This window comes from Triticum aestivum, chromosome 4A, assembly GCF_018294505.1.
Source record: "Triticum aestivum cultivar Chinese Spring chromosome 4A, IWGSC CS RefSeq v2.1, whole genome shotgun sequence".
NCBI classification, from domain to species: Eukaryota; Viridiplantae; Streptophyta; class Magnoliopsida; order Poales; family Poaceae; genus Triticum; species Triticum aestivum.
In genome coordinates this window covers 399855430-399875682 of record NC_057803.1, presented here as the reverse complement: position 1 = coordinate 399875682, position 20253 = coordinate 399855430, and positions in this window count along the sequence as shown.

Below are 20253 nucleotides of genomic sequence, written 5' to 3'. Positions count from 1 at the left end.
CCACTTTGCCTCGGCCGTTCGACCCCAAGCCATCCTCGCATCGCGGTCTTCATCTGCCAAGGACGCCAAGACCTTTTCATGGATGCGTCAAGTACCCTGCTGCCCTACGGTATCGCCAAGAACGCGTTCTGCGATGACCGGTGTTTTTGAAGGCTGCCAAGTACCATTTTGTCAGATGCCCGAACGACTACCACACCGGAATGTCAAGTACATGGACACGCCGAGTTCCTCTCCGAATGTGGGTATGACTACCCTAGCACCGAAGACCTTGGATGCCCGAACGAGTCCGGACCGAAACGCTAAGTACCACTATCCATCTTCTAGGATTTCACCAAGTACCACACCAGACGCCAAGTACAATGATGATCAGTGAAGATCCTAGTTGCGTCAAGTTCCTCTTCGCCCAACGTACAACTACCGGTGCATTCCTCAAGTCCGACCACAATGTGAACGACTACCGTCGACCCTCGAAATCCCCGTGGACGTCAAGGTCCTCGTTGTGACCCCGAACATCTATGGAACGTGTACCACTACTTTCACCATGTCGTTGTGTTCATCTACCGTCACCGTGAACAAATACTTCCACTACCATCGTCGCGAGAACGCCTTCTTCCCTCTACGAACTTGATCTGTTCCGACAATGCATGCTTCGAAGGTATAACCCTGAGACAATGACCCGTGGACGAATGCATGTGTGTTGTATGAGATGCATGTTTAGATGTTGTATTTGCCTGTGAACGTTAGTTGTTCCTCCTTGTTGCCATGCCATCCACCCGTGGGAACCCGGTTGCCATGCCATGCCTACTATGCGGTTATGCCTCTAAGTCGTGCTTCGACACATGGGAGATATAGCCGCATCGTGGGTGTTACAAGTTGGTAATCAGAGCATTCCTCGACTTAGGAACCCCCTGCTTGATCAAATCGCTGACGTTGTTGAGTCTAGAAAAATGTTTTGAGTCTTATAGGATTATATATATCGGAGAGTAGGATTCTTTTTACTCCTCAGTCCCTTCGTCGCTCTGGTGAGGCCACCTGACGTAGAGTTTTGACTCTTCTCTCCTCAAATTTCACTAAAAAAATTAGGATCACGCGGGTATCTTGGAATCTTTCCGATGGTTTTGTGATGAGAACATTGTTCTTGGTGCCTCCTGACATTTAGGGGTTGTGGCAGTGTCCCGGGGAGTTGAGCTCCGAGGTGTTGTCGTCACAATTTTATCGTTGCAGTTCTGGAATACCTGAGTTCGCCGACAACGAAAATCTCTTTTATGCAGTTGTTGGTGAGATAACCTCGACGCCACCCAGTACTAGGGCGGGAGTTCGGGAGTACTGCCATAACTCGTATAACGGATGCTTTTCGAAGGTTGAGGTAAATGATTTCCGAAGGATTCTTGGTTATGTGTTGAAGGATGGATATAGGTGGATGTAGGATTTGCTAGTTTTGGGTGAGATATTATGCTTCCCCTGTATCCCTAACACCTAATTGCATAACCAGAAAGTTTCGGGAGTTTATAAGTGGGAATTGAAGTAGCTCCTAGAATATCTTTCCAACAGACACATGATACGATATGGGATCTATCATATGTTTGTTTCCGGCTTATTTTGCAAGCCAATACTTTGTTTTCTTATTCAGTTGTGGTATTTGAGTTGCTTCAATGTCAAATGTTGATTCCATGTCTCCTTCTAAGCGGTGTTCTCATATTTCTTTGAGAATACTAATCCTTCTTGATCACTGAGTTTGTCATCTCATTTTCTTCTCAACCAGCGTGTTTCTCTTCATGTGGATCCGATCATTTCAACATTCGCGAGATCAAATTTCAGTTCTTATCAATGGTGTTCGTTCCATCCGCTAAGCTGCCTTTGTTTTCCCACCCTCCCACCCTTTTTCTTCAAGGACTCAGATTTCTTAATCAAGTATCCATCTTATAGATGTGAAGTCTCTCCATTCTTTTCCGTCAATGTTCTTATCGGGTGATTCTCACGAAGATACTAACAGAGCTTAAGTTCATCATTCTTCGTTCTTTTTCTTCTCCGATGGGTTAAATTCAAGCTTTGTTGATCATATCTTTTCCTCGGTTAAAATGATTTCCCATGCCGTTGCACCTCTTAATCTTTCACTTCTCGCTATTCAATTGTTTCGGAGTGCTGAAGATATCTCAGGAGATTCGCGTTTCCATTGCTAATTTGCTTAAGCTATATCAAGGTTGTTATCTCATTCAAGCCATTTAATTCAACCGATGCAATCTCCTTTCAATTAATCGTTCAATGGTGTTTCTTTGAGTGGGCCCTAACCCATAGGTCTTTTCCCAGGATCTTACCTGACTCTTCTATTTTCTCAGAGCTATTCTCAAATCTTCTAAAGTTTGACGTAAGAATGAGTTATCATCAGTCAGATGGTTTCTCCAAGATCTTTCAAATTATTTTCATCGTTGGTTCAACCTTTCTAATTTTCATCCTGGAGTATCTCAACAATTCATGGTGGTGTTTCCCATCGTCATTCTCTGCTTTTGAAGACTGAAGAAGACTTTCTCTTGAATCTTGTTCCGCTTTCGTGAAGATTCATGGTTCTAGCTTGATGCCATCCTCTTATAATTGTTTTCGATTGTGAGAATTCTTTTCACCCTTCCAGAGCAAATCAGGAGCCTTTTCAGTTTGATTCTCTGGAGCCATCATCTCAGAATTATTCATTCCAGCTCTCAGCTCTTGTTCTCCAAATCTTACCGGTGCATCATTCAAATGTTCTCTAATCAGATCGTGATCTATTCGTTCTCATGTATCTAAATTCCTTCAAGTATGTTGATTCGTTATCTAATTCTTACCGGTGATTCATCCCTTTACTTCGTTCATTTCCAATTGTTACGGTGGTTTGCTCAAGATTTCTTTTCCTTCGTTATCATATCAATTTATTCGTTGTTTCAATCATATCGGTGGTTCGTTGAAGACCTTCCCAAGTTTACGCTATATCTCTCTTAATCCTTTCTACGAGAATGAGTAGTATGCCAAATCTGTTGCTTATCATCAAGTTAAGTGGATGAAGGATAAACATACAGTAAATCTTATTCTTGTTTTCTTTGAGGTGATTCAATTCTTTTCTTCCGGAGTTCCAAGTTTCCACTTTATCTCGTCGCAAAGCTTCATCCAATCATTGCAAGGCATCAATATTATTCTTTCATCCTTCACTTCTTTTTGATCATTCTTTCATTACCGGAGTTCTTCATGGAGGTTCTACATGATGGTTCACCAAGTATTTAATTCCTTCTCAAAGTGCTCATCAAGATTCTTTTTAGAGGAGCTCAAGTATTCTTCATCTTGCATTCCGAAGTGCTATTCTTTCTATCTTATCTTTTTAGGTGGTGTTATGTCAATCTTGACAATTTCCCTTCGTGTTTCATGATTCGCAAGTTGTTAAGAATGATATAATTAAACCCACCAATCTCTTCATTGGAGTTATCTTGGGTGATATTTCACCTAAAGCTTTCCCTAAGGATTGTTGCTATTTATGGTGCTTATAAATGACCCAAGTTCTTCATTTATCCTCCCGGTGAAATAAGTTTCTCATCTCCTTGTTCATATCAATCCAATCTATTTTTTTCTTTAGTGGCGGAGTTTCACCTCATAGTTTTGAGAAGTTTTCCATAAGCCCACTACAAGCTTACTCTTTTCGTTGTTGGTTTTTCCAACAACTCCATTCGACCCTTCTCCTGAAGATGTTTTTTTTCAAGCTCATTTGAGGTAGAAGGTGTTGTTTTCTTCTCCGTTCCTTTAATTCCATTCTTTCATTTCTTCCGGAGGCATTGTGATGTTGCTCTCTTCAATCATCATCTCGATTTGTGAGGATCGTGTTCTTTCATGTTTATCCATTTAACCGGAGTGTTGTGTCCTCTGCTCAAGTTCTTTTCATCTTATCAAGTTTTGCCTCCCTTCTCAACCGAAGTGCTGTCTGAAAATCTTTCTTAACCCTTGTGCCATTCTTTCAATAGTTCCGGAGGCAGTGTGTTGTTAATTTCTTCAAGTATCCTCTCTTCTTGCCAAAATCATGTGCCATTCCTTCCATTTTCAGTCAGAGTGCTGATCAAATTATATCAATCTTATTCCTTCGCTATCTTGTTTTAACCAAAGTGGTTACTTGTCCTTGTCGTTGGAGCCCTTCATTCATGTCTTTCAACCTACAAGGTTCCCGTAATGTTCCTTGTTCCTCTTTTCTAACAGAGTGTTTTCAACTTCGATCATCTCCATTGTATTCTTTTCTCGAAATGGTTTAACCTCTCAAGGTTCTTTGGTTTCACTAGTTTGTCAAAGAAGCAACTTAGTCTTACCTCTTCTCTTCGTCTTTTGTTTTCTCTCCGGTGCCATCCTAGATCTTGGGTCGAGATCCTCTCGTAGTGGTGGAGTGTTGTGACGCCCCAAGACTGACGCTCCAGTCGGCTTCCATGTTTTTCGTTGTTGTCATGTGTTTCGTTTGTTTGTTGCTTTGCATCACAACATCATTTGCATCGCATCATGCCATCTTTTTCTCAAAGCTAACTAAAACTCAACTAAATAAATTGCATGGATCTTTGGTCCATCTAAACTGAGGGAATTCACATGGTGATTCTCTTTATGACATATCGTCCCAATATTAGGGAGCTATAATAAATATTCCGCTCTTTTGGAATTAACCATAACACACTTGCAAATATTCCCCATGTCTTTTCTGCTTCAAGTTTGCTCCTCAAACTTTGCCCATAATTTCTTTCATCGCTTTCCTGATCTCCACAAAAATTCCGAACATTTTTGGACTCTCCACATTCAAATATGTTCGAATGCAATCCTTCCAAGCGGTGCCAAATGCATTTTCTCGGAACGAACTCATTTTTATGAGTCCGGGAAATTTAACCATGTGCCCAAATTCTTTCCCTAACCCCTCCTTTTCCTTTTTCTCCTCTCTATGCTTTCTGTTAAAGGGAATTAAGAGAGAGATAGAGAGCAGAGCCCAGCTGGCTGGCCCATCTACAGCCCAGACCGGACCAGACCTCCCTGGGCCAGCAGGACCCACGGTAACCCTAGACACCAGGGAACCCGACTCCTCTCTCTCTCGATCCACTCCCCATCTCCCTCCCCTCGTGCCGCCACACGCACACGCATCGCACCAGGGAGCCCTGCTCGATTCCCTTCTCCCCTGCGTCGGCCTCTCTTTCCCTTGCTCCCTCTCGTCCTCCTCGCGAAGCCCCGCCTGCTCCCATGCCTCTTTCCTCCATGCCTCAGCCACCTCCTCACCCGCTCCTCCTTCCCATTGCCGCCGCGCTGGCCATCAACTCCGGCGAGCAACACCCTCCATGCCCGAGCTGCTCTGCTGCTGCTCTTCTCGCTCACCGCCGGACCTCCCCGTCACCCTTGCCGACGACCAGCGCTCCTCTCCTCCACCTCGCGCCGCCAAGCTCCGTCCCGCGACCAAGTCGCCACCCTGGAGTTTGCCCGCTGTCGGCGCCCGCCTCCAGCGCCTCCGTGCCTCTCTGCTACCCCGTTCCCACACGCGTCGTGGCGCCCTCCAGCTGTGTCACGCCCGTCGACCACCGCCTCTCCGATCGTCTTCGCCAGAGTACCACCAGGAAGCCGGGCCTTTGCTGCGCGTGTCTCGTCTCCCTCGTCGCGCCCGCTCATTCGCTGCTACCGTTGTTGTCGCCTTCTTGCCTCCATGGCCGGCCCCTCCTTCGCTGCTGACCATGGCCTGCCTGTTGTTGTGTCGTGTTGCTGCATGCCTGGGCCCCATGACCTCAAGCTCCTGTGCCAGCCTCGCCTTCCTGCACCACTTTGTCTCGGCCGTTCGACCCCAAGCCATCCTCGCGGTCTTCATCTGCCAAGGATGCCAAGACATTTTTGTGGATGCATCAAGTACCCTGCTGCCCTACGGTATCGCCAAGAACGTGTTTCGTGACGACCGGTGTTTTCGAAGGCTGCCAAGTACCATTTTGTCAGACACCCGAACGACTACCACACCGGAACGTCAAGTACATGGATATGCCGAGTTCCTCTCCGAATGTGTGTACGACTACCGTAGCGCTGAAGACCTTGGATGCCCGAACGAGTGCGGACCGAAACGCCAAATACCACTATCCATCTTCGAGGATTTCACCAAGTACCACACCGGACGCCAAGTACAATGATGATCAGCGAAGATCCTAGTTGCGTCAAGTTCCTCTTCGACCAACGTACAACTACCGATGCATTCCTCAAGTCCGACTACAACGTGAACGACTACCATCGACCCTTGAAAACCCCGTGGACGTCAAGGTCCTCGTTGTGACCCCGAACATCTACGGAACGTGTACCACTACTTTCACCACATCGTTGTGTACATCTACCGTCGCCGTGAGCAACTAGTTCCACTACCTTCGTCGCGAGAACGCCTTCTTCCCTCTACGAAGTTGATCCGTTTCAACAATGCACGCTTCGAAGGAATAACCCTGAGACGATGACCCGTGGACGAATGCATGTGTGTTGTATGAGATGCATGTTTAGATGTTGTATTCACCTATGAACGTTAGTTGTTCCTCCTCGTTGCCATGCCGTCCACCCGTGGGAACCCAATAGCTGGGATCACCCCACCATCTTTTGACACGCTTTCGTCACTTTTCCTTTTGCACCGGTATCTCCATGAGCTACTGGAACCGATATGTTGTCGTGGCATCATTTACGGATTCGTCGCCGTGGCACCCTTTCTTTCCACCACGGTGCTAAATGCTTCATAATGCTCTTATCATCATTTTCATTAAAATTGCATATACTTCAACATGTCATCTGCAGCATGATAATAACATTTAAAAATCTTTAATTTGTTGTTGCTTTAAATTGCTAAATGCATATGGGGTTTTACCGGAATTGTTGTTTGATGTTTCCGGCCTCATTTAAAATGCCTAATTGCATATTTTACTCATGCTTCACCTCTTACCATGTTTAAAAACATTTAATATTGTTGGGTACATAACCGAGAGAGAACCAAATAATTGATGTGGTGTTCTGTCAATATGCATCCCGATGCATATTGAGCTCCACTTAACTTGTAGTGTTGTTTGTCCACTTTGCCATGCCATGCCTCATTAAACCGGACATGCATCATACTTGGTTGTGCATCATTCCATGTTATGCTTGGTTGTTTACTATGTTGCTTGCTTCTTTCCGGGTTGCTTCTCTCGTTAGCTTCGATTTTGTTCTGGAGTTGTGAGGATCCGTTCGACTCCGTCCATTTGTCTTCATCATGGACTCGTTCTTCTTCCTTGCGGGATTTCAGGCAAGATGACCATACCCTCGAAATCACTTCTATCTTTGCTTGCTAGTTGTTCGCTCTATTGCTATGCCGCGATACCTACCACTTGCTATTTCATGCCTCCCATATTGCCATGACAAGCCTCTAACCCACCTTTCCTAGGAAACCGTTGTTTGGCTATGTTACCACTTTGCTCAGCCCCTCTTATAGCATTGCTAGTTGCAGGTGAAGATGAAGTTTGTTCCATGTTGGAACATGGTTATTGTTGGGATATCATTATTATATCTTGTTTACTTTAATGCACCTATATACTTGGTAAAAGGTGGAAGGCTCGGCCTTATGCCTGGTGTTTTGTTCCACTCTTGCCGCCCTAGTTTCCGTCATACTAGTGTTATGTTCCTTGCTTTTGCGTTCCTTACGCGGTTGGGTGTTATGGGAACCCCTTGACAGTTCACTTTGAATAAAACTCCTCCAGCAAGGCCCAACCTTGGTTTTACCATTTGCCTACCTACCACCATATACCTTCCCTTGGGTTCTGCAGACTCAAGGGTCATCTTTATTTTAACCCCCCCCCCCCCCGGGCCAGTGCTCCTCTGAGTGTTGGTCTGAAACGGGCAGCCTGCGGGGCCACCTCGGGGCAACTCGAGGGTTGGTTTTACTCGTTGCTTGACCTGTCCAGTGTGCCCTGAGAACGAGATACGTGCGACTCCTATTGGGATTTGTCGGCACATCGGGCGCCTTTGCTGGTCTTGTTTTACCATTGTCGAAAAGTCTTGTAACCGGGATCCCGAGTCTAATCGGGTCTTCCTGGGAGAAGGAATATCCTTCGTTGACCGTGAGAGCTTGTGATGGGCTAAGTTGGGACACCCCTGCAGGGTTTTGAACTTTCGAAAGTCGTGCCCGTGGTTATGGGCAAATGGGAATTTTTTAATGTCCGATTGTAGAGAACTTAACACTTAATTTAATTAAAATGCATCAACCGCGTGTGTAGCCGTGATGGTCTCTTTTCGGCGGAGTCCAGGAGGTGAACACGGTTCTTGGGTTATGTTTGTGAGTATGTAGTTTCAGGATCACTTCTTGAGTACTTCTAGTTCACGACCGTTTCATTGCTTCTCTTCTCGCTCTTATTTGCGTAAGTTAGCCACCATATATGCTAGTGCTTGATGCAGCTCCACCTCACTACCCTTTCCTACCCATAAGCTTAAATATTCTTGATCTCGCGGGTGTGAGATTGCTGAGTCCCCGTGGCTCATAGATTACTTCCAAAACCAGTTGCAGGTGCCGATGATACCAGTGCAGATGACGCAACCCAGCTCAAGTGGCAGCTCGATGAAGATTGTGTTTGTTGTGTTGTTTCGTTTCCCATTGATCAGTAGTGGAGCCTAGTCGGGGCGATCGGGGATCTAGCATTTGGGGTTGTGTTTATTTATGTTTGTTCCATAGTCGGACCTTGATTGTATTCTTGATGATGTAATGCTATATTCATGTATTGTGTGCAGTGGCGATTGTAAGCCAACTCTTTATCCCTTTCTTATTCAGTACATGGGATGTGTAAAGATTACCCCTCTTGCGACATGCCTACTATGCAGTTATGCCTCTAAGTCGTGCTCCGACACGTGGGAGATATAGACGCATCGTGGGTGTTACACTAACCAAGAGTTCGTACTAAAATAACACCAAAGCAAATTCAGATTCATAATATTCAATCCAACACAAAGAACTTTAAAGAGTGCCCCAAGATTTCTACTGGAGAAACATAGAAAAGAACGTGCATCAACCCCTATGCATAGATTACCCCAATGTCACCTCGGGAATCTATGAGTTGAGTGCCAAAACATATATCCAGTGAATCAATACAATACCCCATTGTCACCACGAGTATTCAATTGCAAGACATATATCAAGTGTTCTCAAATCCATAAAAGTATTCAATCCGATAAAATGAAATCTCAAAGGGAAAACTCAATTCATCACAAGATAGAGAGGGGAAAACACCATGTGATCCGACTATATTAACAAAGCCCGTGATACATCAAGTTCATGACATCTCAAGAACATGAGGGAGAGAGAGAGAGAGAGATTAAACACATAGCTACTGGTACAAACCCTCAGCCCCGAGGGTGGACTACTCCCTCCTCATCATGGTGGCCGCCGGGATGATGAAGATGGCCACCAGAGATGATTCCCCCCTCCGGCAGGGTTCCGGAACATGGTCTAGATTGGTTTTCGGTGGCTACAGAGGCCTGCGGTGGCGGAACTTCTGATCTAGGGTTATTTCTGATGGTTTCCCTATTTATTGGATTTTTTGGCGTCGGTTTCACGTGAAGATGGGCCTCGAGGTGAGAACAACCCATCGGGGCGAGCCTGGCCCACCAGGTGCGTCCTGGTGGGTTGTGTCCTCCTTGTGGCTCTTCTAGCCCTCCCACGAAGCTTCGGGGGTCTCTTTTGTTCCAAAAAAACTCATCAAAAAATTTCAGCTCATTTGGAGAACTTTCATTTCTGCACAAAAAACAACACCACGGTACTTCTGCTGAAAACAGCGTCATTCTGGGTTAGTTCCATGCAAATCATACCTAAACCATATAAAATTGTTGTGAACATGGCATGAATACTTCATAAATTATAGATACGTTGGAGATGTAACAGTAGGCACTAACACATTCTCTTCTTTTGCAGATAATAATAGGCCGGGAGGTGGATAATGTTTATAACGACAATCACATCGAATGCTTGGATCTGCATCTCTCAAATATTACTTTGAACTCCTATCGAGGTACCTTACTGGAGATTACACTTGCCAGTTCTTTCTTGCCAAAGCAAGGGTGCTGAGGGTACTGAGGTTGAACATGCATTTAATTAGGAAAGATGAATGGTATGTTGATCAGAGCCGGCAGGTACTGCAGAATGGAAGAGGCTCCAAAAAAGCTAAACTTCGTATTGGAAGAGCATATGACAGAGCAATTGGAAGTCATTGTGTCAAACCCATACATGACTTGTCAGCGGCTGATCCCTTTGCAGAAATGACGATGTTTGCAATGTTTGAATTTGGGCATTCTAATCTATGAATTTGAACCTTGCAATATTTATGGTATTTGTTATATAACGTAATTGGATGTTTAATTTGGTATTGCAAACATGCCATGTTACAAGTATATATGTTGTTGTTCTGTGCACAGAGCATATCACAACACACACGGACCACACTAGGTAACCCGTCAGCCATGAATTCATCAAGCGCAAACGGTTATATATCAGCAAGCGTTTGCCCATAGTTTGTCTTATTTATCATGTATCACTGTGCCGGCCTCTACTCGCGTCCTCCGGCAAGCTGTGCTCGCCGTTAGGTGCCGCGGCGCGCTCTGCTCGCGTCCGTCGGCGCGCTCGGCTTGTGGACGGTTTTTCCTTGCGTGTTCAATTACTATATGCATATATATGGTTGCTCGCCATTGAGGCGACCATGGAGCACTCTGCTCGCGTCCATCTGCACACGCTCTACCAGCGGTTGGGCGTGCGCACGATCACGTCGGGGGGCCCATATGCATGCGGTTGCGCCGCGCGTGTTGCCACGCGATGGAGTTATGTGCGGCATGGAGTTATGCTCTATAAATTAGAAATGCCATCAGGGCCTGCCGATATTCCAAGCTGTCCGGCTTCCCCTTTAATTCCCGCGGCCATTATAACTTTAGTCTCTTCAACCTTTCGGTCGCGCCCCACAACACAACAAGCACACCCAGGACGACACATAGAGAGGGGATGTCTAGCGGCGCTCCAATGGAGTTCGGCGAACATAAAATGGAGACCCACGCATGGGAGACAGATCTCTCGGTGGTGTACACCATCTACCCGGATGTGGTGGACGACCACATCAACACTGTTGAGCAGTTCCTTGCTTGAGACAAGTACAAGGTGGTCGGCATCGACCTCCAGTACACCGCCATTCGTCCCAACATAGATTAGAAGGTTGTCGTTGCCCAGTTGTGTGTGCTCCATCATGTCCTCATCAACCACTACTGCATGGCCACGGAGCCTTGCGACCATTTCACCAGGTTTGTCAACAGCACCGACTACAAGTTCGCCAAGGTGGAACCCACCGATGATGTAAAAGCGCTCAGGGTTACGGGCTTGGCCTGCCAGAACCTTGTCGAAATCCATGAGCACTATAGGGTCTGGGGCAGCACGAAGAAGGACTCCCTAGTTGAACTCTCCTCGGCCATCATCAACCCATACTACAAAGAGATGAAGCAGGATGCCAACAGAACACGTCCCGTATCCTGGCACGGGGCCTGGATGCGGCAACTGGATGAACCTCACCTCAGGTTCGTGGCCAAGAGCATGTACACATGCTACGAGATGCATAGGCGAATCATTGACATGAGGAAGTTCCTTGTTACGGAGATCGATGAGGCTGGATCGAGCCACAACAAGAGCAAGCGTCACAAGAAGTACATGATGATCAGATGATCGTTTATCCTAGTTAATCATGCATGTAATATATAGTTTACTTTGATGTGTGAAAATGTCATGTGTGTAGTAGCCACCTATGTAATTATGCATGTAATAGTTTACTTTGGTGTGTGCAAATGCCATGGTTGTAGTAGCCACCTATGTAAGTGGATGTTTAATTTGGTTATGCAACCATGTTCTTACAAGTGTGTGTATATATATGTTGTTGTTCTATATGCAATCCCATCGCAGAACACACACATCTTGTTAAATTGAACCATTTTTGTCCTCTTAGCTCAATGCAAATAGTTCATCCGAGTGAACCGTATGCCATATATCACACACACCTTGATCTGGCTGACCATTTCTTTTGTGTTGCCTAATCACAAATAGTTCATCCAAGTGAACTGTATGTCGTAAATCGCACACACCTCCATCTGGCTTCCCATTTCTATTATTTTGCCTCATCACAAATAGTTCATTGAACTGAACCATATGCCCCTCACCATACACGCAACTCAATTCTAAACCATGTTTGATGCATCTGTCATCACAAATGTTTTGCATCTTTTTTGACGTTTTTTTACATCACCGTTTGCGATTATTGCATCGCACACAGTGATGTCGCTTCAAGCTACATTGGTATTTGCCAAAAGAGGAAGGGATGATGCAGCACAGCGGTGGTAGGTATTTCCCTTGGATATGAAACCAAGGTTATCGAACCAATAGGAGAACCAAGCAACACAACATAAACAGCCCCTGCACGCAGATAACAAATCCTCGCAACCCGATGTGTTAAAGGGGTTGTCAATCCCTTTCGGGTAACGGTGCCAGAAATTGTTGTGTGACAGGAAAAAGTTGTAATAGATTGAATAAATAGATCGCAAATAAAATAAAGTGCAGAAAAGTATTTTTGGGTTTTTTGGTTTAGTAGATCTGAAAATAAAATCAAATAAAAATATATCGCAAAGGCAAATATATGAGAAAGAAGACCCGGGGGCCATAGGTTTCACTAGTGGCTTCTCTCGAGAAAAATAGCAAACGGTGGGTGAACAAATTATTGTTGGGCAATTGATAGAACCTCAAATAATTATGACGATATCCAGGCAATGATCATTATATAGGCATCGTGTCCAGGATTAGTAGACCGACTCCTGTTTGCATCTACTACTATTACTCCACACATCGACCGCTATCTAGCATGCGTCCAGTGTATTAAGTTCATGGAGAAACGGTGTAATGCAATAAGAATGATGACATGATGTAGACAAGATCTATCTATGTAGAGATAGGCCCCATCATTTTATCCTTAGTAGCAACGATACATACATGTTGTTTCCCTTTCTGTCAGTGGGATCAAGCACCATAAGATCGAACCCACTACAAAGCACCACTTCCCATTGCAAGATAAATAGATCAAGTTGGCCAAACAAAACCCAAATATCGGAGAAGAAATATAAGTCTATAAGCAATCATGCATATAAGAGATCAAAGAAACTCAGATAACTTTCATGGATGTAAAAAGATAGATCTAATCATAAACTCAAAGTTCATCGGATCCCAACAAACACACCGCAAAAGAGTTATATCATATGGATCTCCAAGAGACCATTGTATTGAGAATCAAGAGAGATAGATGAAGCCATCTAGCTACTAACTACGGACCCAAAGGTCTACAAAGAACTACTCATGCATCATCGGGGAGGCACCAATGGAGGTGGTGAACCCCATCCGAGATGGTGTCTAGATTGGATCTGGTGGTTCTGGACTCTGCGGCGGCTGGATGAATATTTCGTCGACTCCCCTAGGGTTCTAGGATTTTGGGGGTATTTATAGATCAAAGAGGCAGTCCGGGGGGCACCCGAGGTGGGCGCACAACCCACCAGGGCGCGTCTGGGCCTCCTGGCATGCCTTGGTGGGTTGTGCCCCCCTCGGGGCACCCCCCAGGCGCAGTCAGGGCCCGTTGTGTTCCTTTTGTCCCATAAAAATTCTCCATAAAGTTTCGTGGCATTTGGACTCCGTCTGATATTGAGTTTCTACGATGTAAAAAACATGGAAAAAATAGGAATAGGCACTTTGCACTATGTCAATAGGTTAGTACCAAAAATGATATAAAATGATTATAAAACATCCAAGATTGATAATATAACAGCATGGAACAATCAAAAGTTATAGATACGTTGGAGACGTATCAGCATCCCCAAGCTTAACTCATACTCGTCCTCAAGTAGGCAAGTGATAAAAAACTGGATTTTTTATGTGGAATGTTTCCTATCATGTCATATCACATTCTTTTCTTTATTGCATGGACAATTGGACTTTTAGTTGTTCAAAGCAATAGTCTAGTTTTGACATGATAATTTAGATACTCAAGCATATCAACAAGCAACCATGTCTTTCAAAATATCAACGCTAAAATAAGTTATCCCTAGCCCATCATGCTCAAACATTGATCCATTCATGAAACACACTCGAATATTAGCTACACCCAGTACTTAAGTACGATCATATTGCCTCCTAGTTGGTGCTTTTATAAGAGAAGATGGGGACTCAAAATAAAATTTGCATAAAGTAAAAGAAAGGCCCTTCGCAGAGGGAAGTGTGGATTTGTAGAGGTGCCAGAGCTCAACGCGAAAAACTTAGAGATAAAAAAAATTGGGAGGGGTATCCATCCCACCAACGAAAACGACTTAGGGTTCCCAATACTTTCCATCCATAGATATATCATACGCTGTTCCCAAACAGAAAATAAAGTTTATTCCTTTTTCCACCATAGTTTCACTTTCCATGGCTAGCCGTATCCACGGTTGACCTCCATACCAACACTTTCCAAAGAATTTATTATTTGACAACATAAAGTAAATTCAATTTTTTGCATTTCGGGACTGGGCATCCCTAATACCTTTGCCTTACTCTCGTGCAATGACAAGTGAATAAACACTCATCTTGAGAATAACACCTCTAGCATGGAAAATATTAGCCACCCCTCACCGCTCTGCGACCGAAACAAACACACAAAAGAGAAGTTTATTTTGAAAATTAGAGATGGCACATGCAAATTTGCTTAGAACGGCAAAAGAATACCACATATAGGTACATATAGTGGACTCATGTGGCAAAACTGGTTTAAGGATTTTGGATGCACAAGTAGTGATCATACTTAGTGCAAAATGAAGGCTAGCTAAAGATTGAGAAGCGACCAACCAAGAAATAGATAATCTCATAAGCAAGCATTAAGCATAAATAACACCGAATAATGCACCACAAGTAGGATGTAATTTCATTGCATGACTATTGACTTTCGTACTTGCATAGGGAATCACAAACCTTAACACCAACATTCTTACTAAAGCATAATTACTCACCAACATAACTCACATATCACAACATCATATCTTCAAACTATTACTAAGAATCATGTTTATTTTGTCCAATGATCTTCATGAAAGTTTTTATTATATCCTTCTTGGATATCTATCACTTTGGGACTAATTTTCATGTATTGCTTTTGACAAGCTCCAACAAATATAAGTGAAGATCATGAACATAATACTTTTTTTCTTTCTCTCAAATTAATTTAAGTGAAGCAAGAGAGAAATCTTGAAATTTTTACTAACTCTCAAATAAATTTAAGTGAAGCAAGAGAGAATTTCTTCAAAAATACTAAAGCACACCATGCTCAAAAAGATATAAGTGAAGCACTAGAGCAAGTCCATTGCTCATAAAAATTTAAGTGAAGCATAGAAAGCAATTCTAACAAGTCATGACATAATTTTGGATCTCTCAAATAGGTGTGTCCAGCAAGGATTGATGACTTAAAACACAAAATAAAACAAGAAAAGACTCATATCATACAAGACGCTCCAAGCAAAACACATATCATGTGACGAATAAAAATATAGTTTCAAGTAAAATACCGATGATCGTTGGAAGAAAGCGGGGATGCCACTTGGGGGCATCCCCAAGCTTAGTTGGTTGCTCATTTTTGGATAATAGCTTGGGATTCCGGGGCATCCCCAAGCTTAGGCTCTTCCATCCTTCCTTCATCCATCGTAAGATAACCCAAAACTTGAAAACTTCAATCACACAAAACTCAACAAAACCTTTGTGAGATCCGTTAGTATAAGAATAATAAATCACTACTATAAGTACTGCATAAAACCAATTCATATTTAGTTTTTGTATTATATCTACTGTATTCAACTTTTCTATGGCAAAAACTCATCAAAGAAAATCATAGAGCCATCAAAATAAGCACACAATACAAAGAAAACAGAATCTGTCAAAACAAAACAGTCTATAGCAATCTGACTATTTCGAATACTTGTGTAACTCCACAAATTCTAAAAAAATTAGGACGGCCTGAGAAATTTGTATACTGATCTACTGCAAGTGGAATGGGCATTTTATCGCTCTCTGGTAAAAATGAAAATAATTTCATGAGCGTAAAAGTTTCTGTTTTTTCAGCAAGATCAAACAATTATCACCCAAGAAGAGCCTAAAGGCTTTACTTGGCTCAAACACTAATTAAAACATAAAAACACAATCATAATAGTAGCATAATTGTGCTAACACTCAAGAACAGAAAGCAAAAAAACAAAAATAAAATTTATTCATTGGGTTGCCTTACGCCCTTAGCTAGGCATAAAGCAAGGATCTAAGTTTTGTCTTCCAAAGTTTTGGCAACATTTGTAAGGGTTTTCTCAAACCCGGGAGACTCTTTACGCTTCCCAAAATTCTCCGGATAAGAAACCATCTTAAGATCCAAAATATCCAATCGCTTGTTGCAGAGAGTAATAAGGGCATTCATGCGATTGATACTACCATCGAGATGTTTGAGTGGTTCATTATATTTTTGTATTTCAACCATATGATTATGCAGATCACCAAGTTTGTCCAACATTTGAGCTCCCTTGGGGGTAAAAGGAAACCCCTTCTTTCGAGGTGGAATTCCCAAAATTCCCTCTAAGATTTCATAGGCAGCATTGGCATCAAGTTCAATGAAGTTTCCTTTAGCGGCAAACTCGCGAAGTTGTCTATAATGCAAAGCCAATACTATGTAAAAATTTCGAAGAAAAACTTTAGTGTCCCCCTTTAAGTTGGAAATACGATACAATTCCATAAGCCTATACCAAGCATCTTTCAAATTTTCTCCTTCTCCTTGCATGAAGTAAAGAACTTCAAAATCTGGTAACAAAGGATGAGTAGGGACGCTAGCCATTGAGACTGGAAAACAAGAGACCGATGAACGGAAAAGAGAGGCGAATAAAACGGCAATTTTTTGTGAAATGGAGGAGAGGAAACCGAGTGGAAAATGGAAAATAAAGTAAATTGCAAGGAGATGAGATTTGTGATTATGAACCTGGTATATGTTGAAGATCCTCCCCGGCAACGGCGCCAGAAATTTCTTTTGATGTCGCTTGAAGCTACGTCGGTATTTCCCCAAAGAGGAAGGGATTATGCAGCACAACGACGGTAGGTATTTCCCTCGGATATGAAACCAAGGTTATCGAACTAGTAGGAGAACCAAGCAACACAACATAAATAGCCCCTGCACACAGATAACAAATCCTCGCAACCCAACGTGTTAAAGGGGTTGTCAATCCCTTCCGGGTAACGGTGCCAGAAATTGTTGTGTGACAGGAAAAAGTTGTAATAGATTGAATAAATAGATCGCAAATAAAATAAAGTGCAGAAAAGTATTTTTGGGTTTTTTGGTTTAGTAGATCTGAAAATAAAATCAAATAAAAATATATCGCAAAGGCAAATATATGAGAAAGAAGACCCGGGGGCCATAGGTTTCACTAGTGGCTTCTCTCGAGAAAAATAGCAAACGGTGGGTGAACAAATTATTGTTGGGCAATTGATAGAACCTCAAATAATTATGACGATATCCAGGCAATGATCATTATACAGGCATCACGTCCAAGATTGGTAGATCGACTCCTACCTGCATCTACTACTATTACTCCACACATCGACCGCTATCCAGCATGCATCTAGTGTATTAAGTTCATGGAGAAATGGAGTAATGCAATAAGAATGATGACATGATGTAGACAAGATCTATCTATGTAGAGATAGACCCCATCGTTTTATCCTTAGTAGCAATGATATATACGTGTTGTTTCCCTTTCTGTCACTGGGATCAAGCACAATAAGATCGAACCCACTACAAAGCACCTCTTCCCATTGCAAGATAAATAGATCAAGTTGGCAAACAAAACCCAAATATCAGAGAAGAAATACAAGGCTATAAGCAATCATGCATATAAGAGATCAAAGAAACTCAAATAACTTTCATGGATATAAAAAGATAGATTTGATCATAAACTCAAAGTTCATCGGATCCCAACAAACACACCACAAAATAGTTACATCATATGGATCTCCAAGACACCATTGTATTGAGAATCAAGAGAGATAGATGAATCCATCTAGCTACTAACTACGGACCCGAAGGTCTACAAAGAACTACTCACACATCATCGGAGAGGCACCAATGGAGGTGGTGAACCCCATCCGAGATGGTGTCTAGATTGGATCTGGTGGTTCTGGACTCTGTGGCGGCTGGATGAATATTTAGTCGACTCCCCTAGGGTTGTGGGATTTTTGGGATATTTATAGAGCAAAGAGGCGGTCCTGGGGGCACCCGTGGTGGGCACAACCCACCAGGGCGTGCCTAGGCCTCCTGGCACACCCTGGTGGGTTGTGCCCCCCTCGGGGCACCCCCTAGGCGCAGCCAGGGCCCGTTGTGTTCCTTTTGGCCCATAAAATTCTCTGTGGAGTTTCTTGGCATTTGGACTCCTTCTGATATAGATTTTCTATGATGTAAAAAAACACGGAAAAACAGGAATTGGCACTTGGCACTATGTCAATAGGTTAGTACCAAAAATGATATAGAATGATTATAAAACATCCAAGATTGATAATATAACATCATGGAACAATCAAAAATTATAGATACATTGGAGAAGTATCACACAGTTTCGTCAAAGGGTCTTTGATCATAGTGTCGCGTTAGCAGCATCCTACAGTAGTGCATTCTTTTTGAGCCAGCCATGTGTCCTCTATGGTGCAAAATTTTGACACTAGATATGATAGTTTGGAAAATGTTTTTATGCGATGTCGGGTGAGGGCGTTTAAAACGCATTTGTCTTTGCAGTTATGCTAAAAAGTTGCTAAAATATCTGAGTCCTGGCAATCTGGTATTTTATTCTTGATGAACAGAAACCTAGCCCAGAATTGTCGGACTGTTTCCTCATACTACTAATTTATGTAGGCTAGATCCCACACATAGGAGAGGCCCTGAGTTACTCGGGTAGTACTCGGTGTGGGTGGTGGGTGGGAGTAAAAATTTGATCCCCGCTGCTTGCGGGCTTGAAGCCCCGATGACTTTGTCTCAAAATGGTTGTGTTGATGATAAGTCAGCCGAGTTGATCTTGAGACCCGAGACCCGTGTCCTCAGCTTATTCCACTTGGTTGACTTCGAGGTCATCCGACAACTGATATCTTAGCCCTTGGCTCTCCTCCATACGGAGATCCTTGGCCGAGGTGGGAGAAAGAGCATGAGGATTGGGTGTTGACTCCTATGCATCGCACCTCAACTCTTGATGGAGGGGGAGCGATGCATCGACCAGAGTTCCAGGTGTGGAAACCACGACATGTATACTTTTATCGTTAAACGATGCTTCCATCGACCGACCCTTTTCGGACACACAACAAAACTCTAAATGAAAGCACCAATGTCGATACTAAAACCGGCAGATATCGAGTAGGGGGTCCCAAGTTGTGGATCTCAGATCGATGGATAACAGGAGACGAATGAGACAATATTTACCCAGGTTCGGTCCCTCTCGAAGAGGTAAAACCCTATGCCATGCTTTGATTGTATTGATGATGACGTATTGAGCATAAGCTTCATCTACCTCAAGATCGTATGTTTGCTCTAAACCCTAAGGAAGGTGATTGTGTTTGTGAACGTGCCTCTATGGACTAAACCCACGGTTTATATAGATGTTGGGGGTATCTAGGATCACACATGGTCAGTTGCCAACTAGGGATACACATGACGTCAGCAGGAGGAGTCCTTGAAGTGCACACTGGCAGAGTCCATCTTGATCACGCCAGAGTTCGAGGCTTTCGGAGTCCTTCCTTATGAAATCGGTGGGCCATAAACTCGTGCCATGGACAGTGGACCAACTAGGTTGGTACCCCCTAGTCCAGGACACCGTCATGCGGGATCATCCTCATGATGACCTCAAATGGGAAAATACTCAACATGAAAGTTGTGCGCCCCTTCAAGACGAACTTTGCTTTTTCGATCACCTCAATCCAAGGTTGTATTTTACCTCTAGAGAAAAAATAGTGACATGCATAAAGATTGGTTCAGAGGTAGTAGTATCGTGCAACACTTTTGCACGAAAAATCAGCGAGAGGTTCCATGCAATCTCTAAACTTAACAGTATCGTGCAACACTTTTTGCGCAAAACCCGTCCTGGGCATTCCATACTACCTCCTGATTTAACAGTATCGTGCAACAATTTATTATGGAAGATCGACCAAGAACC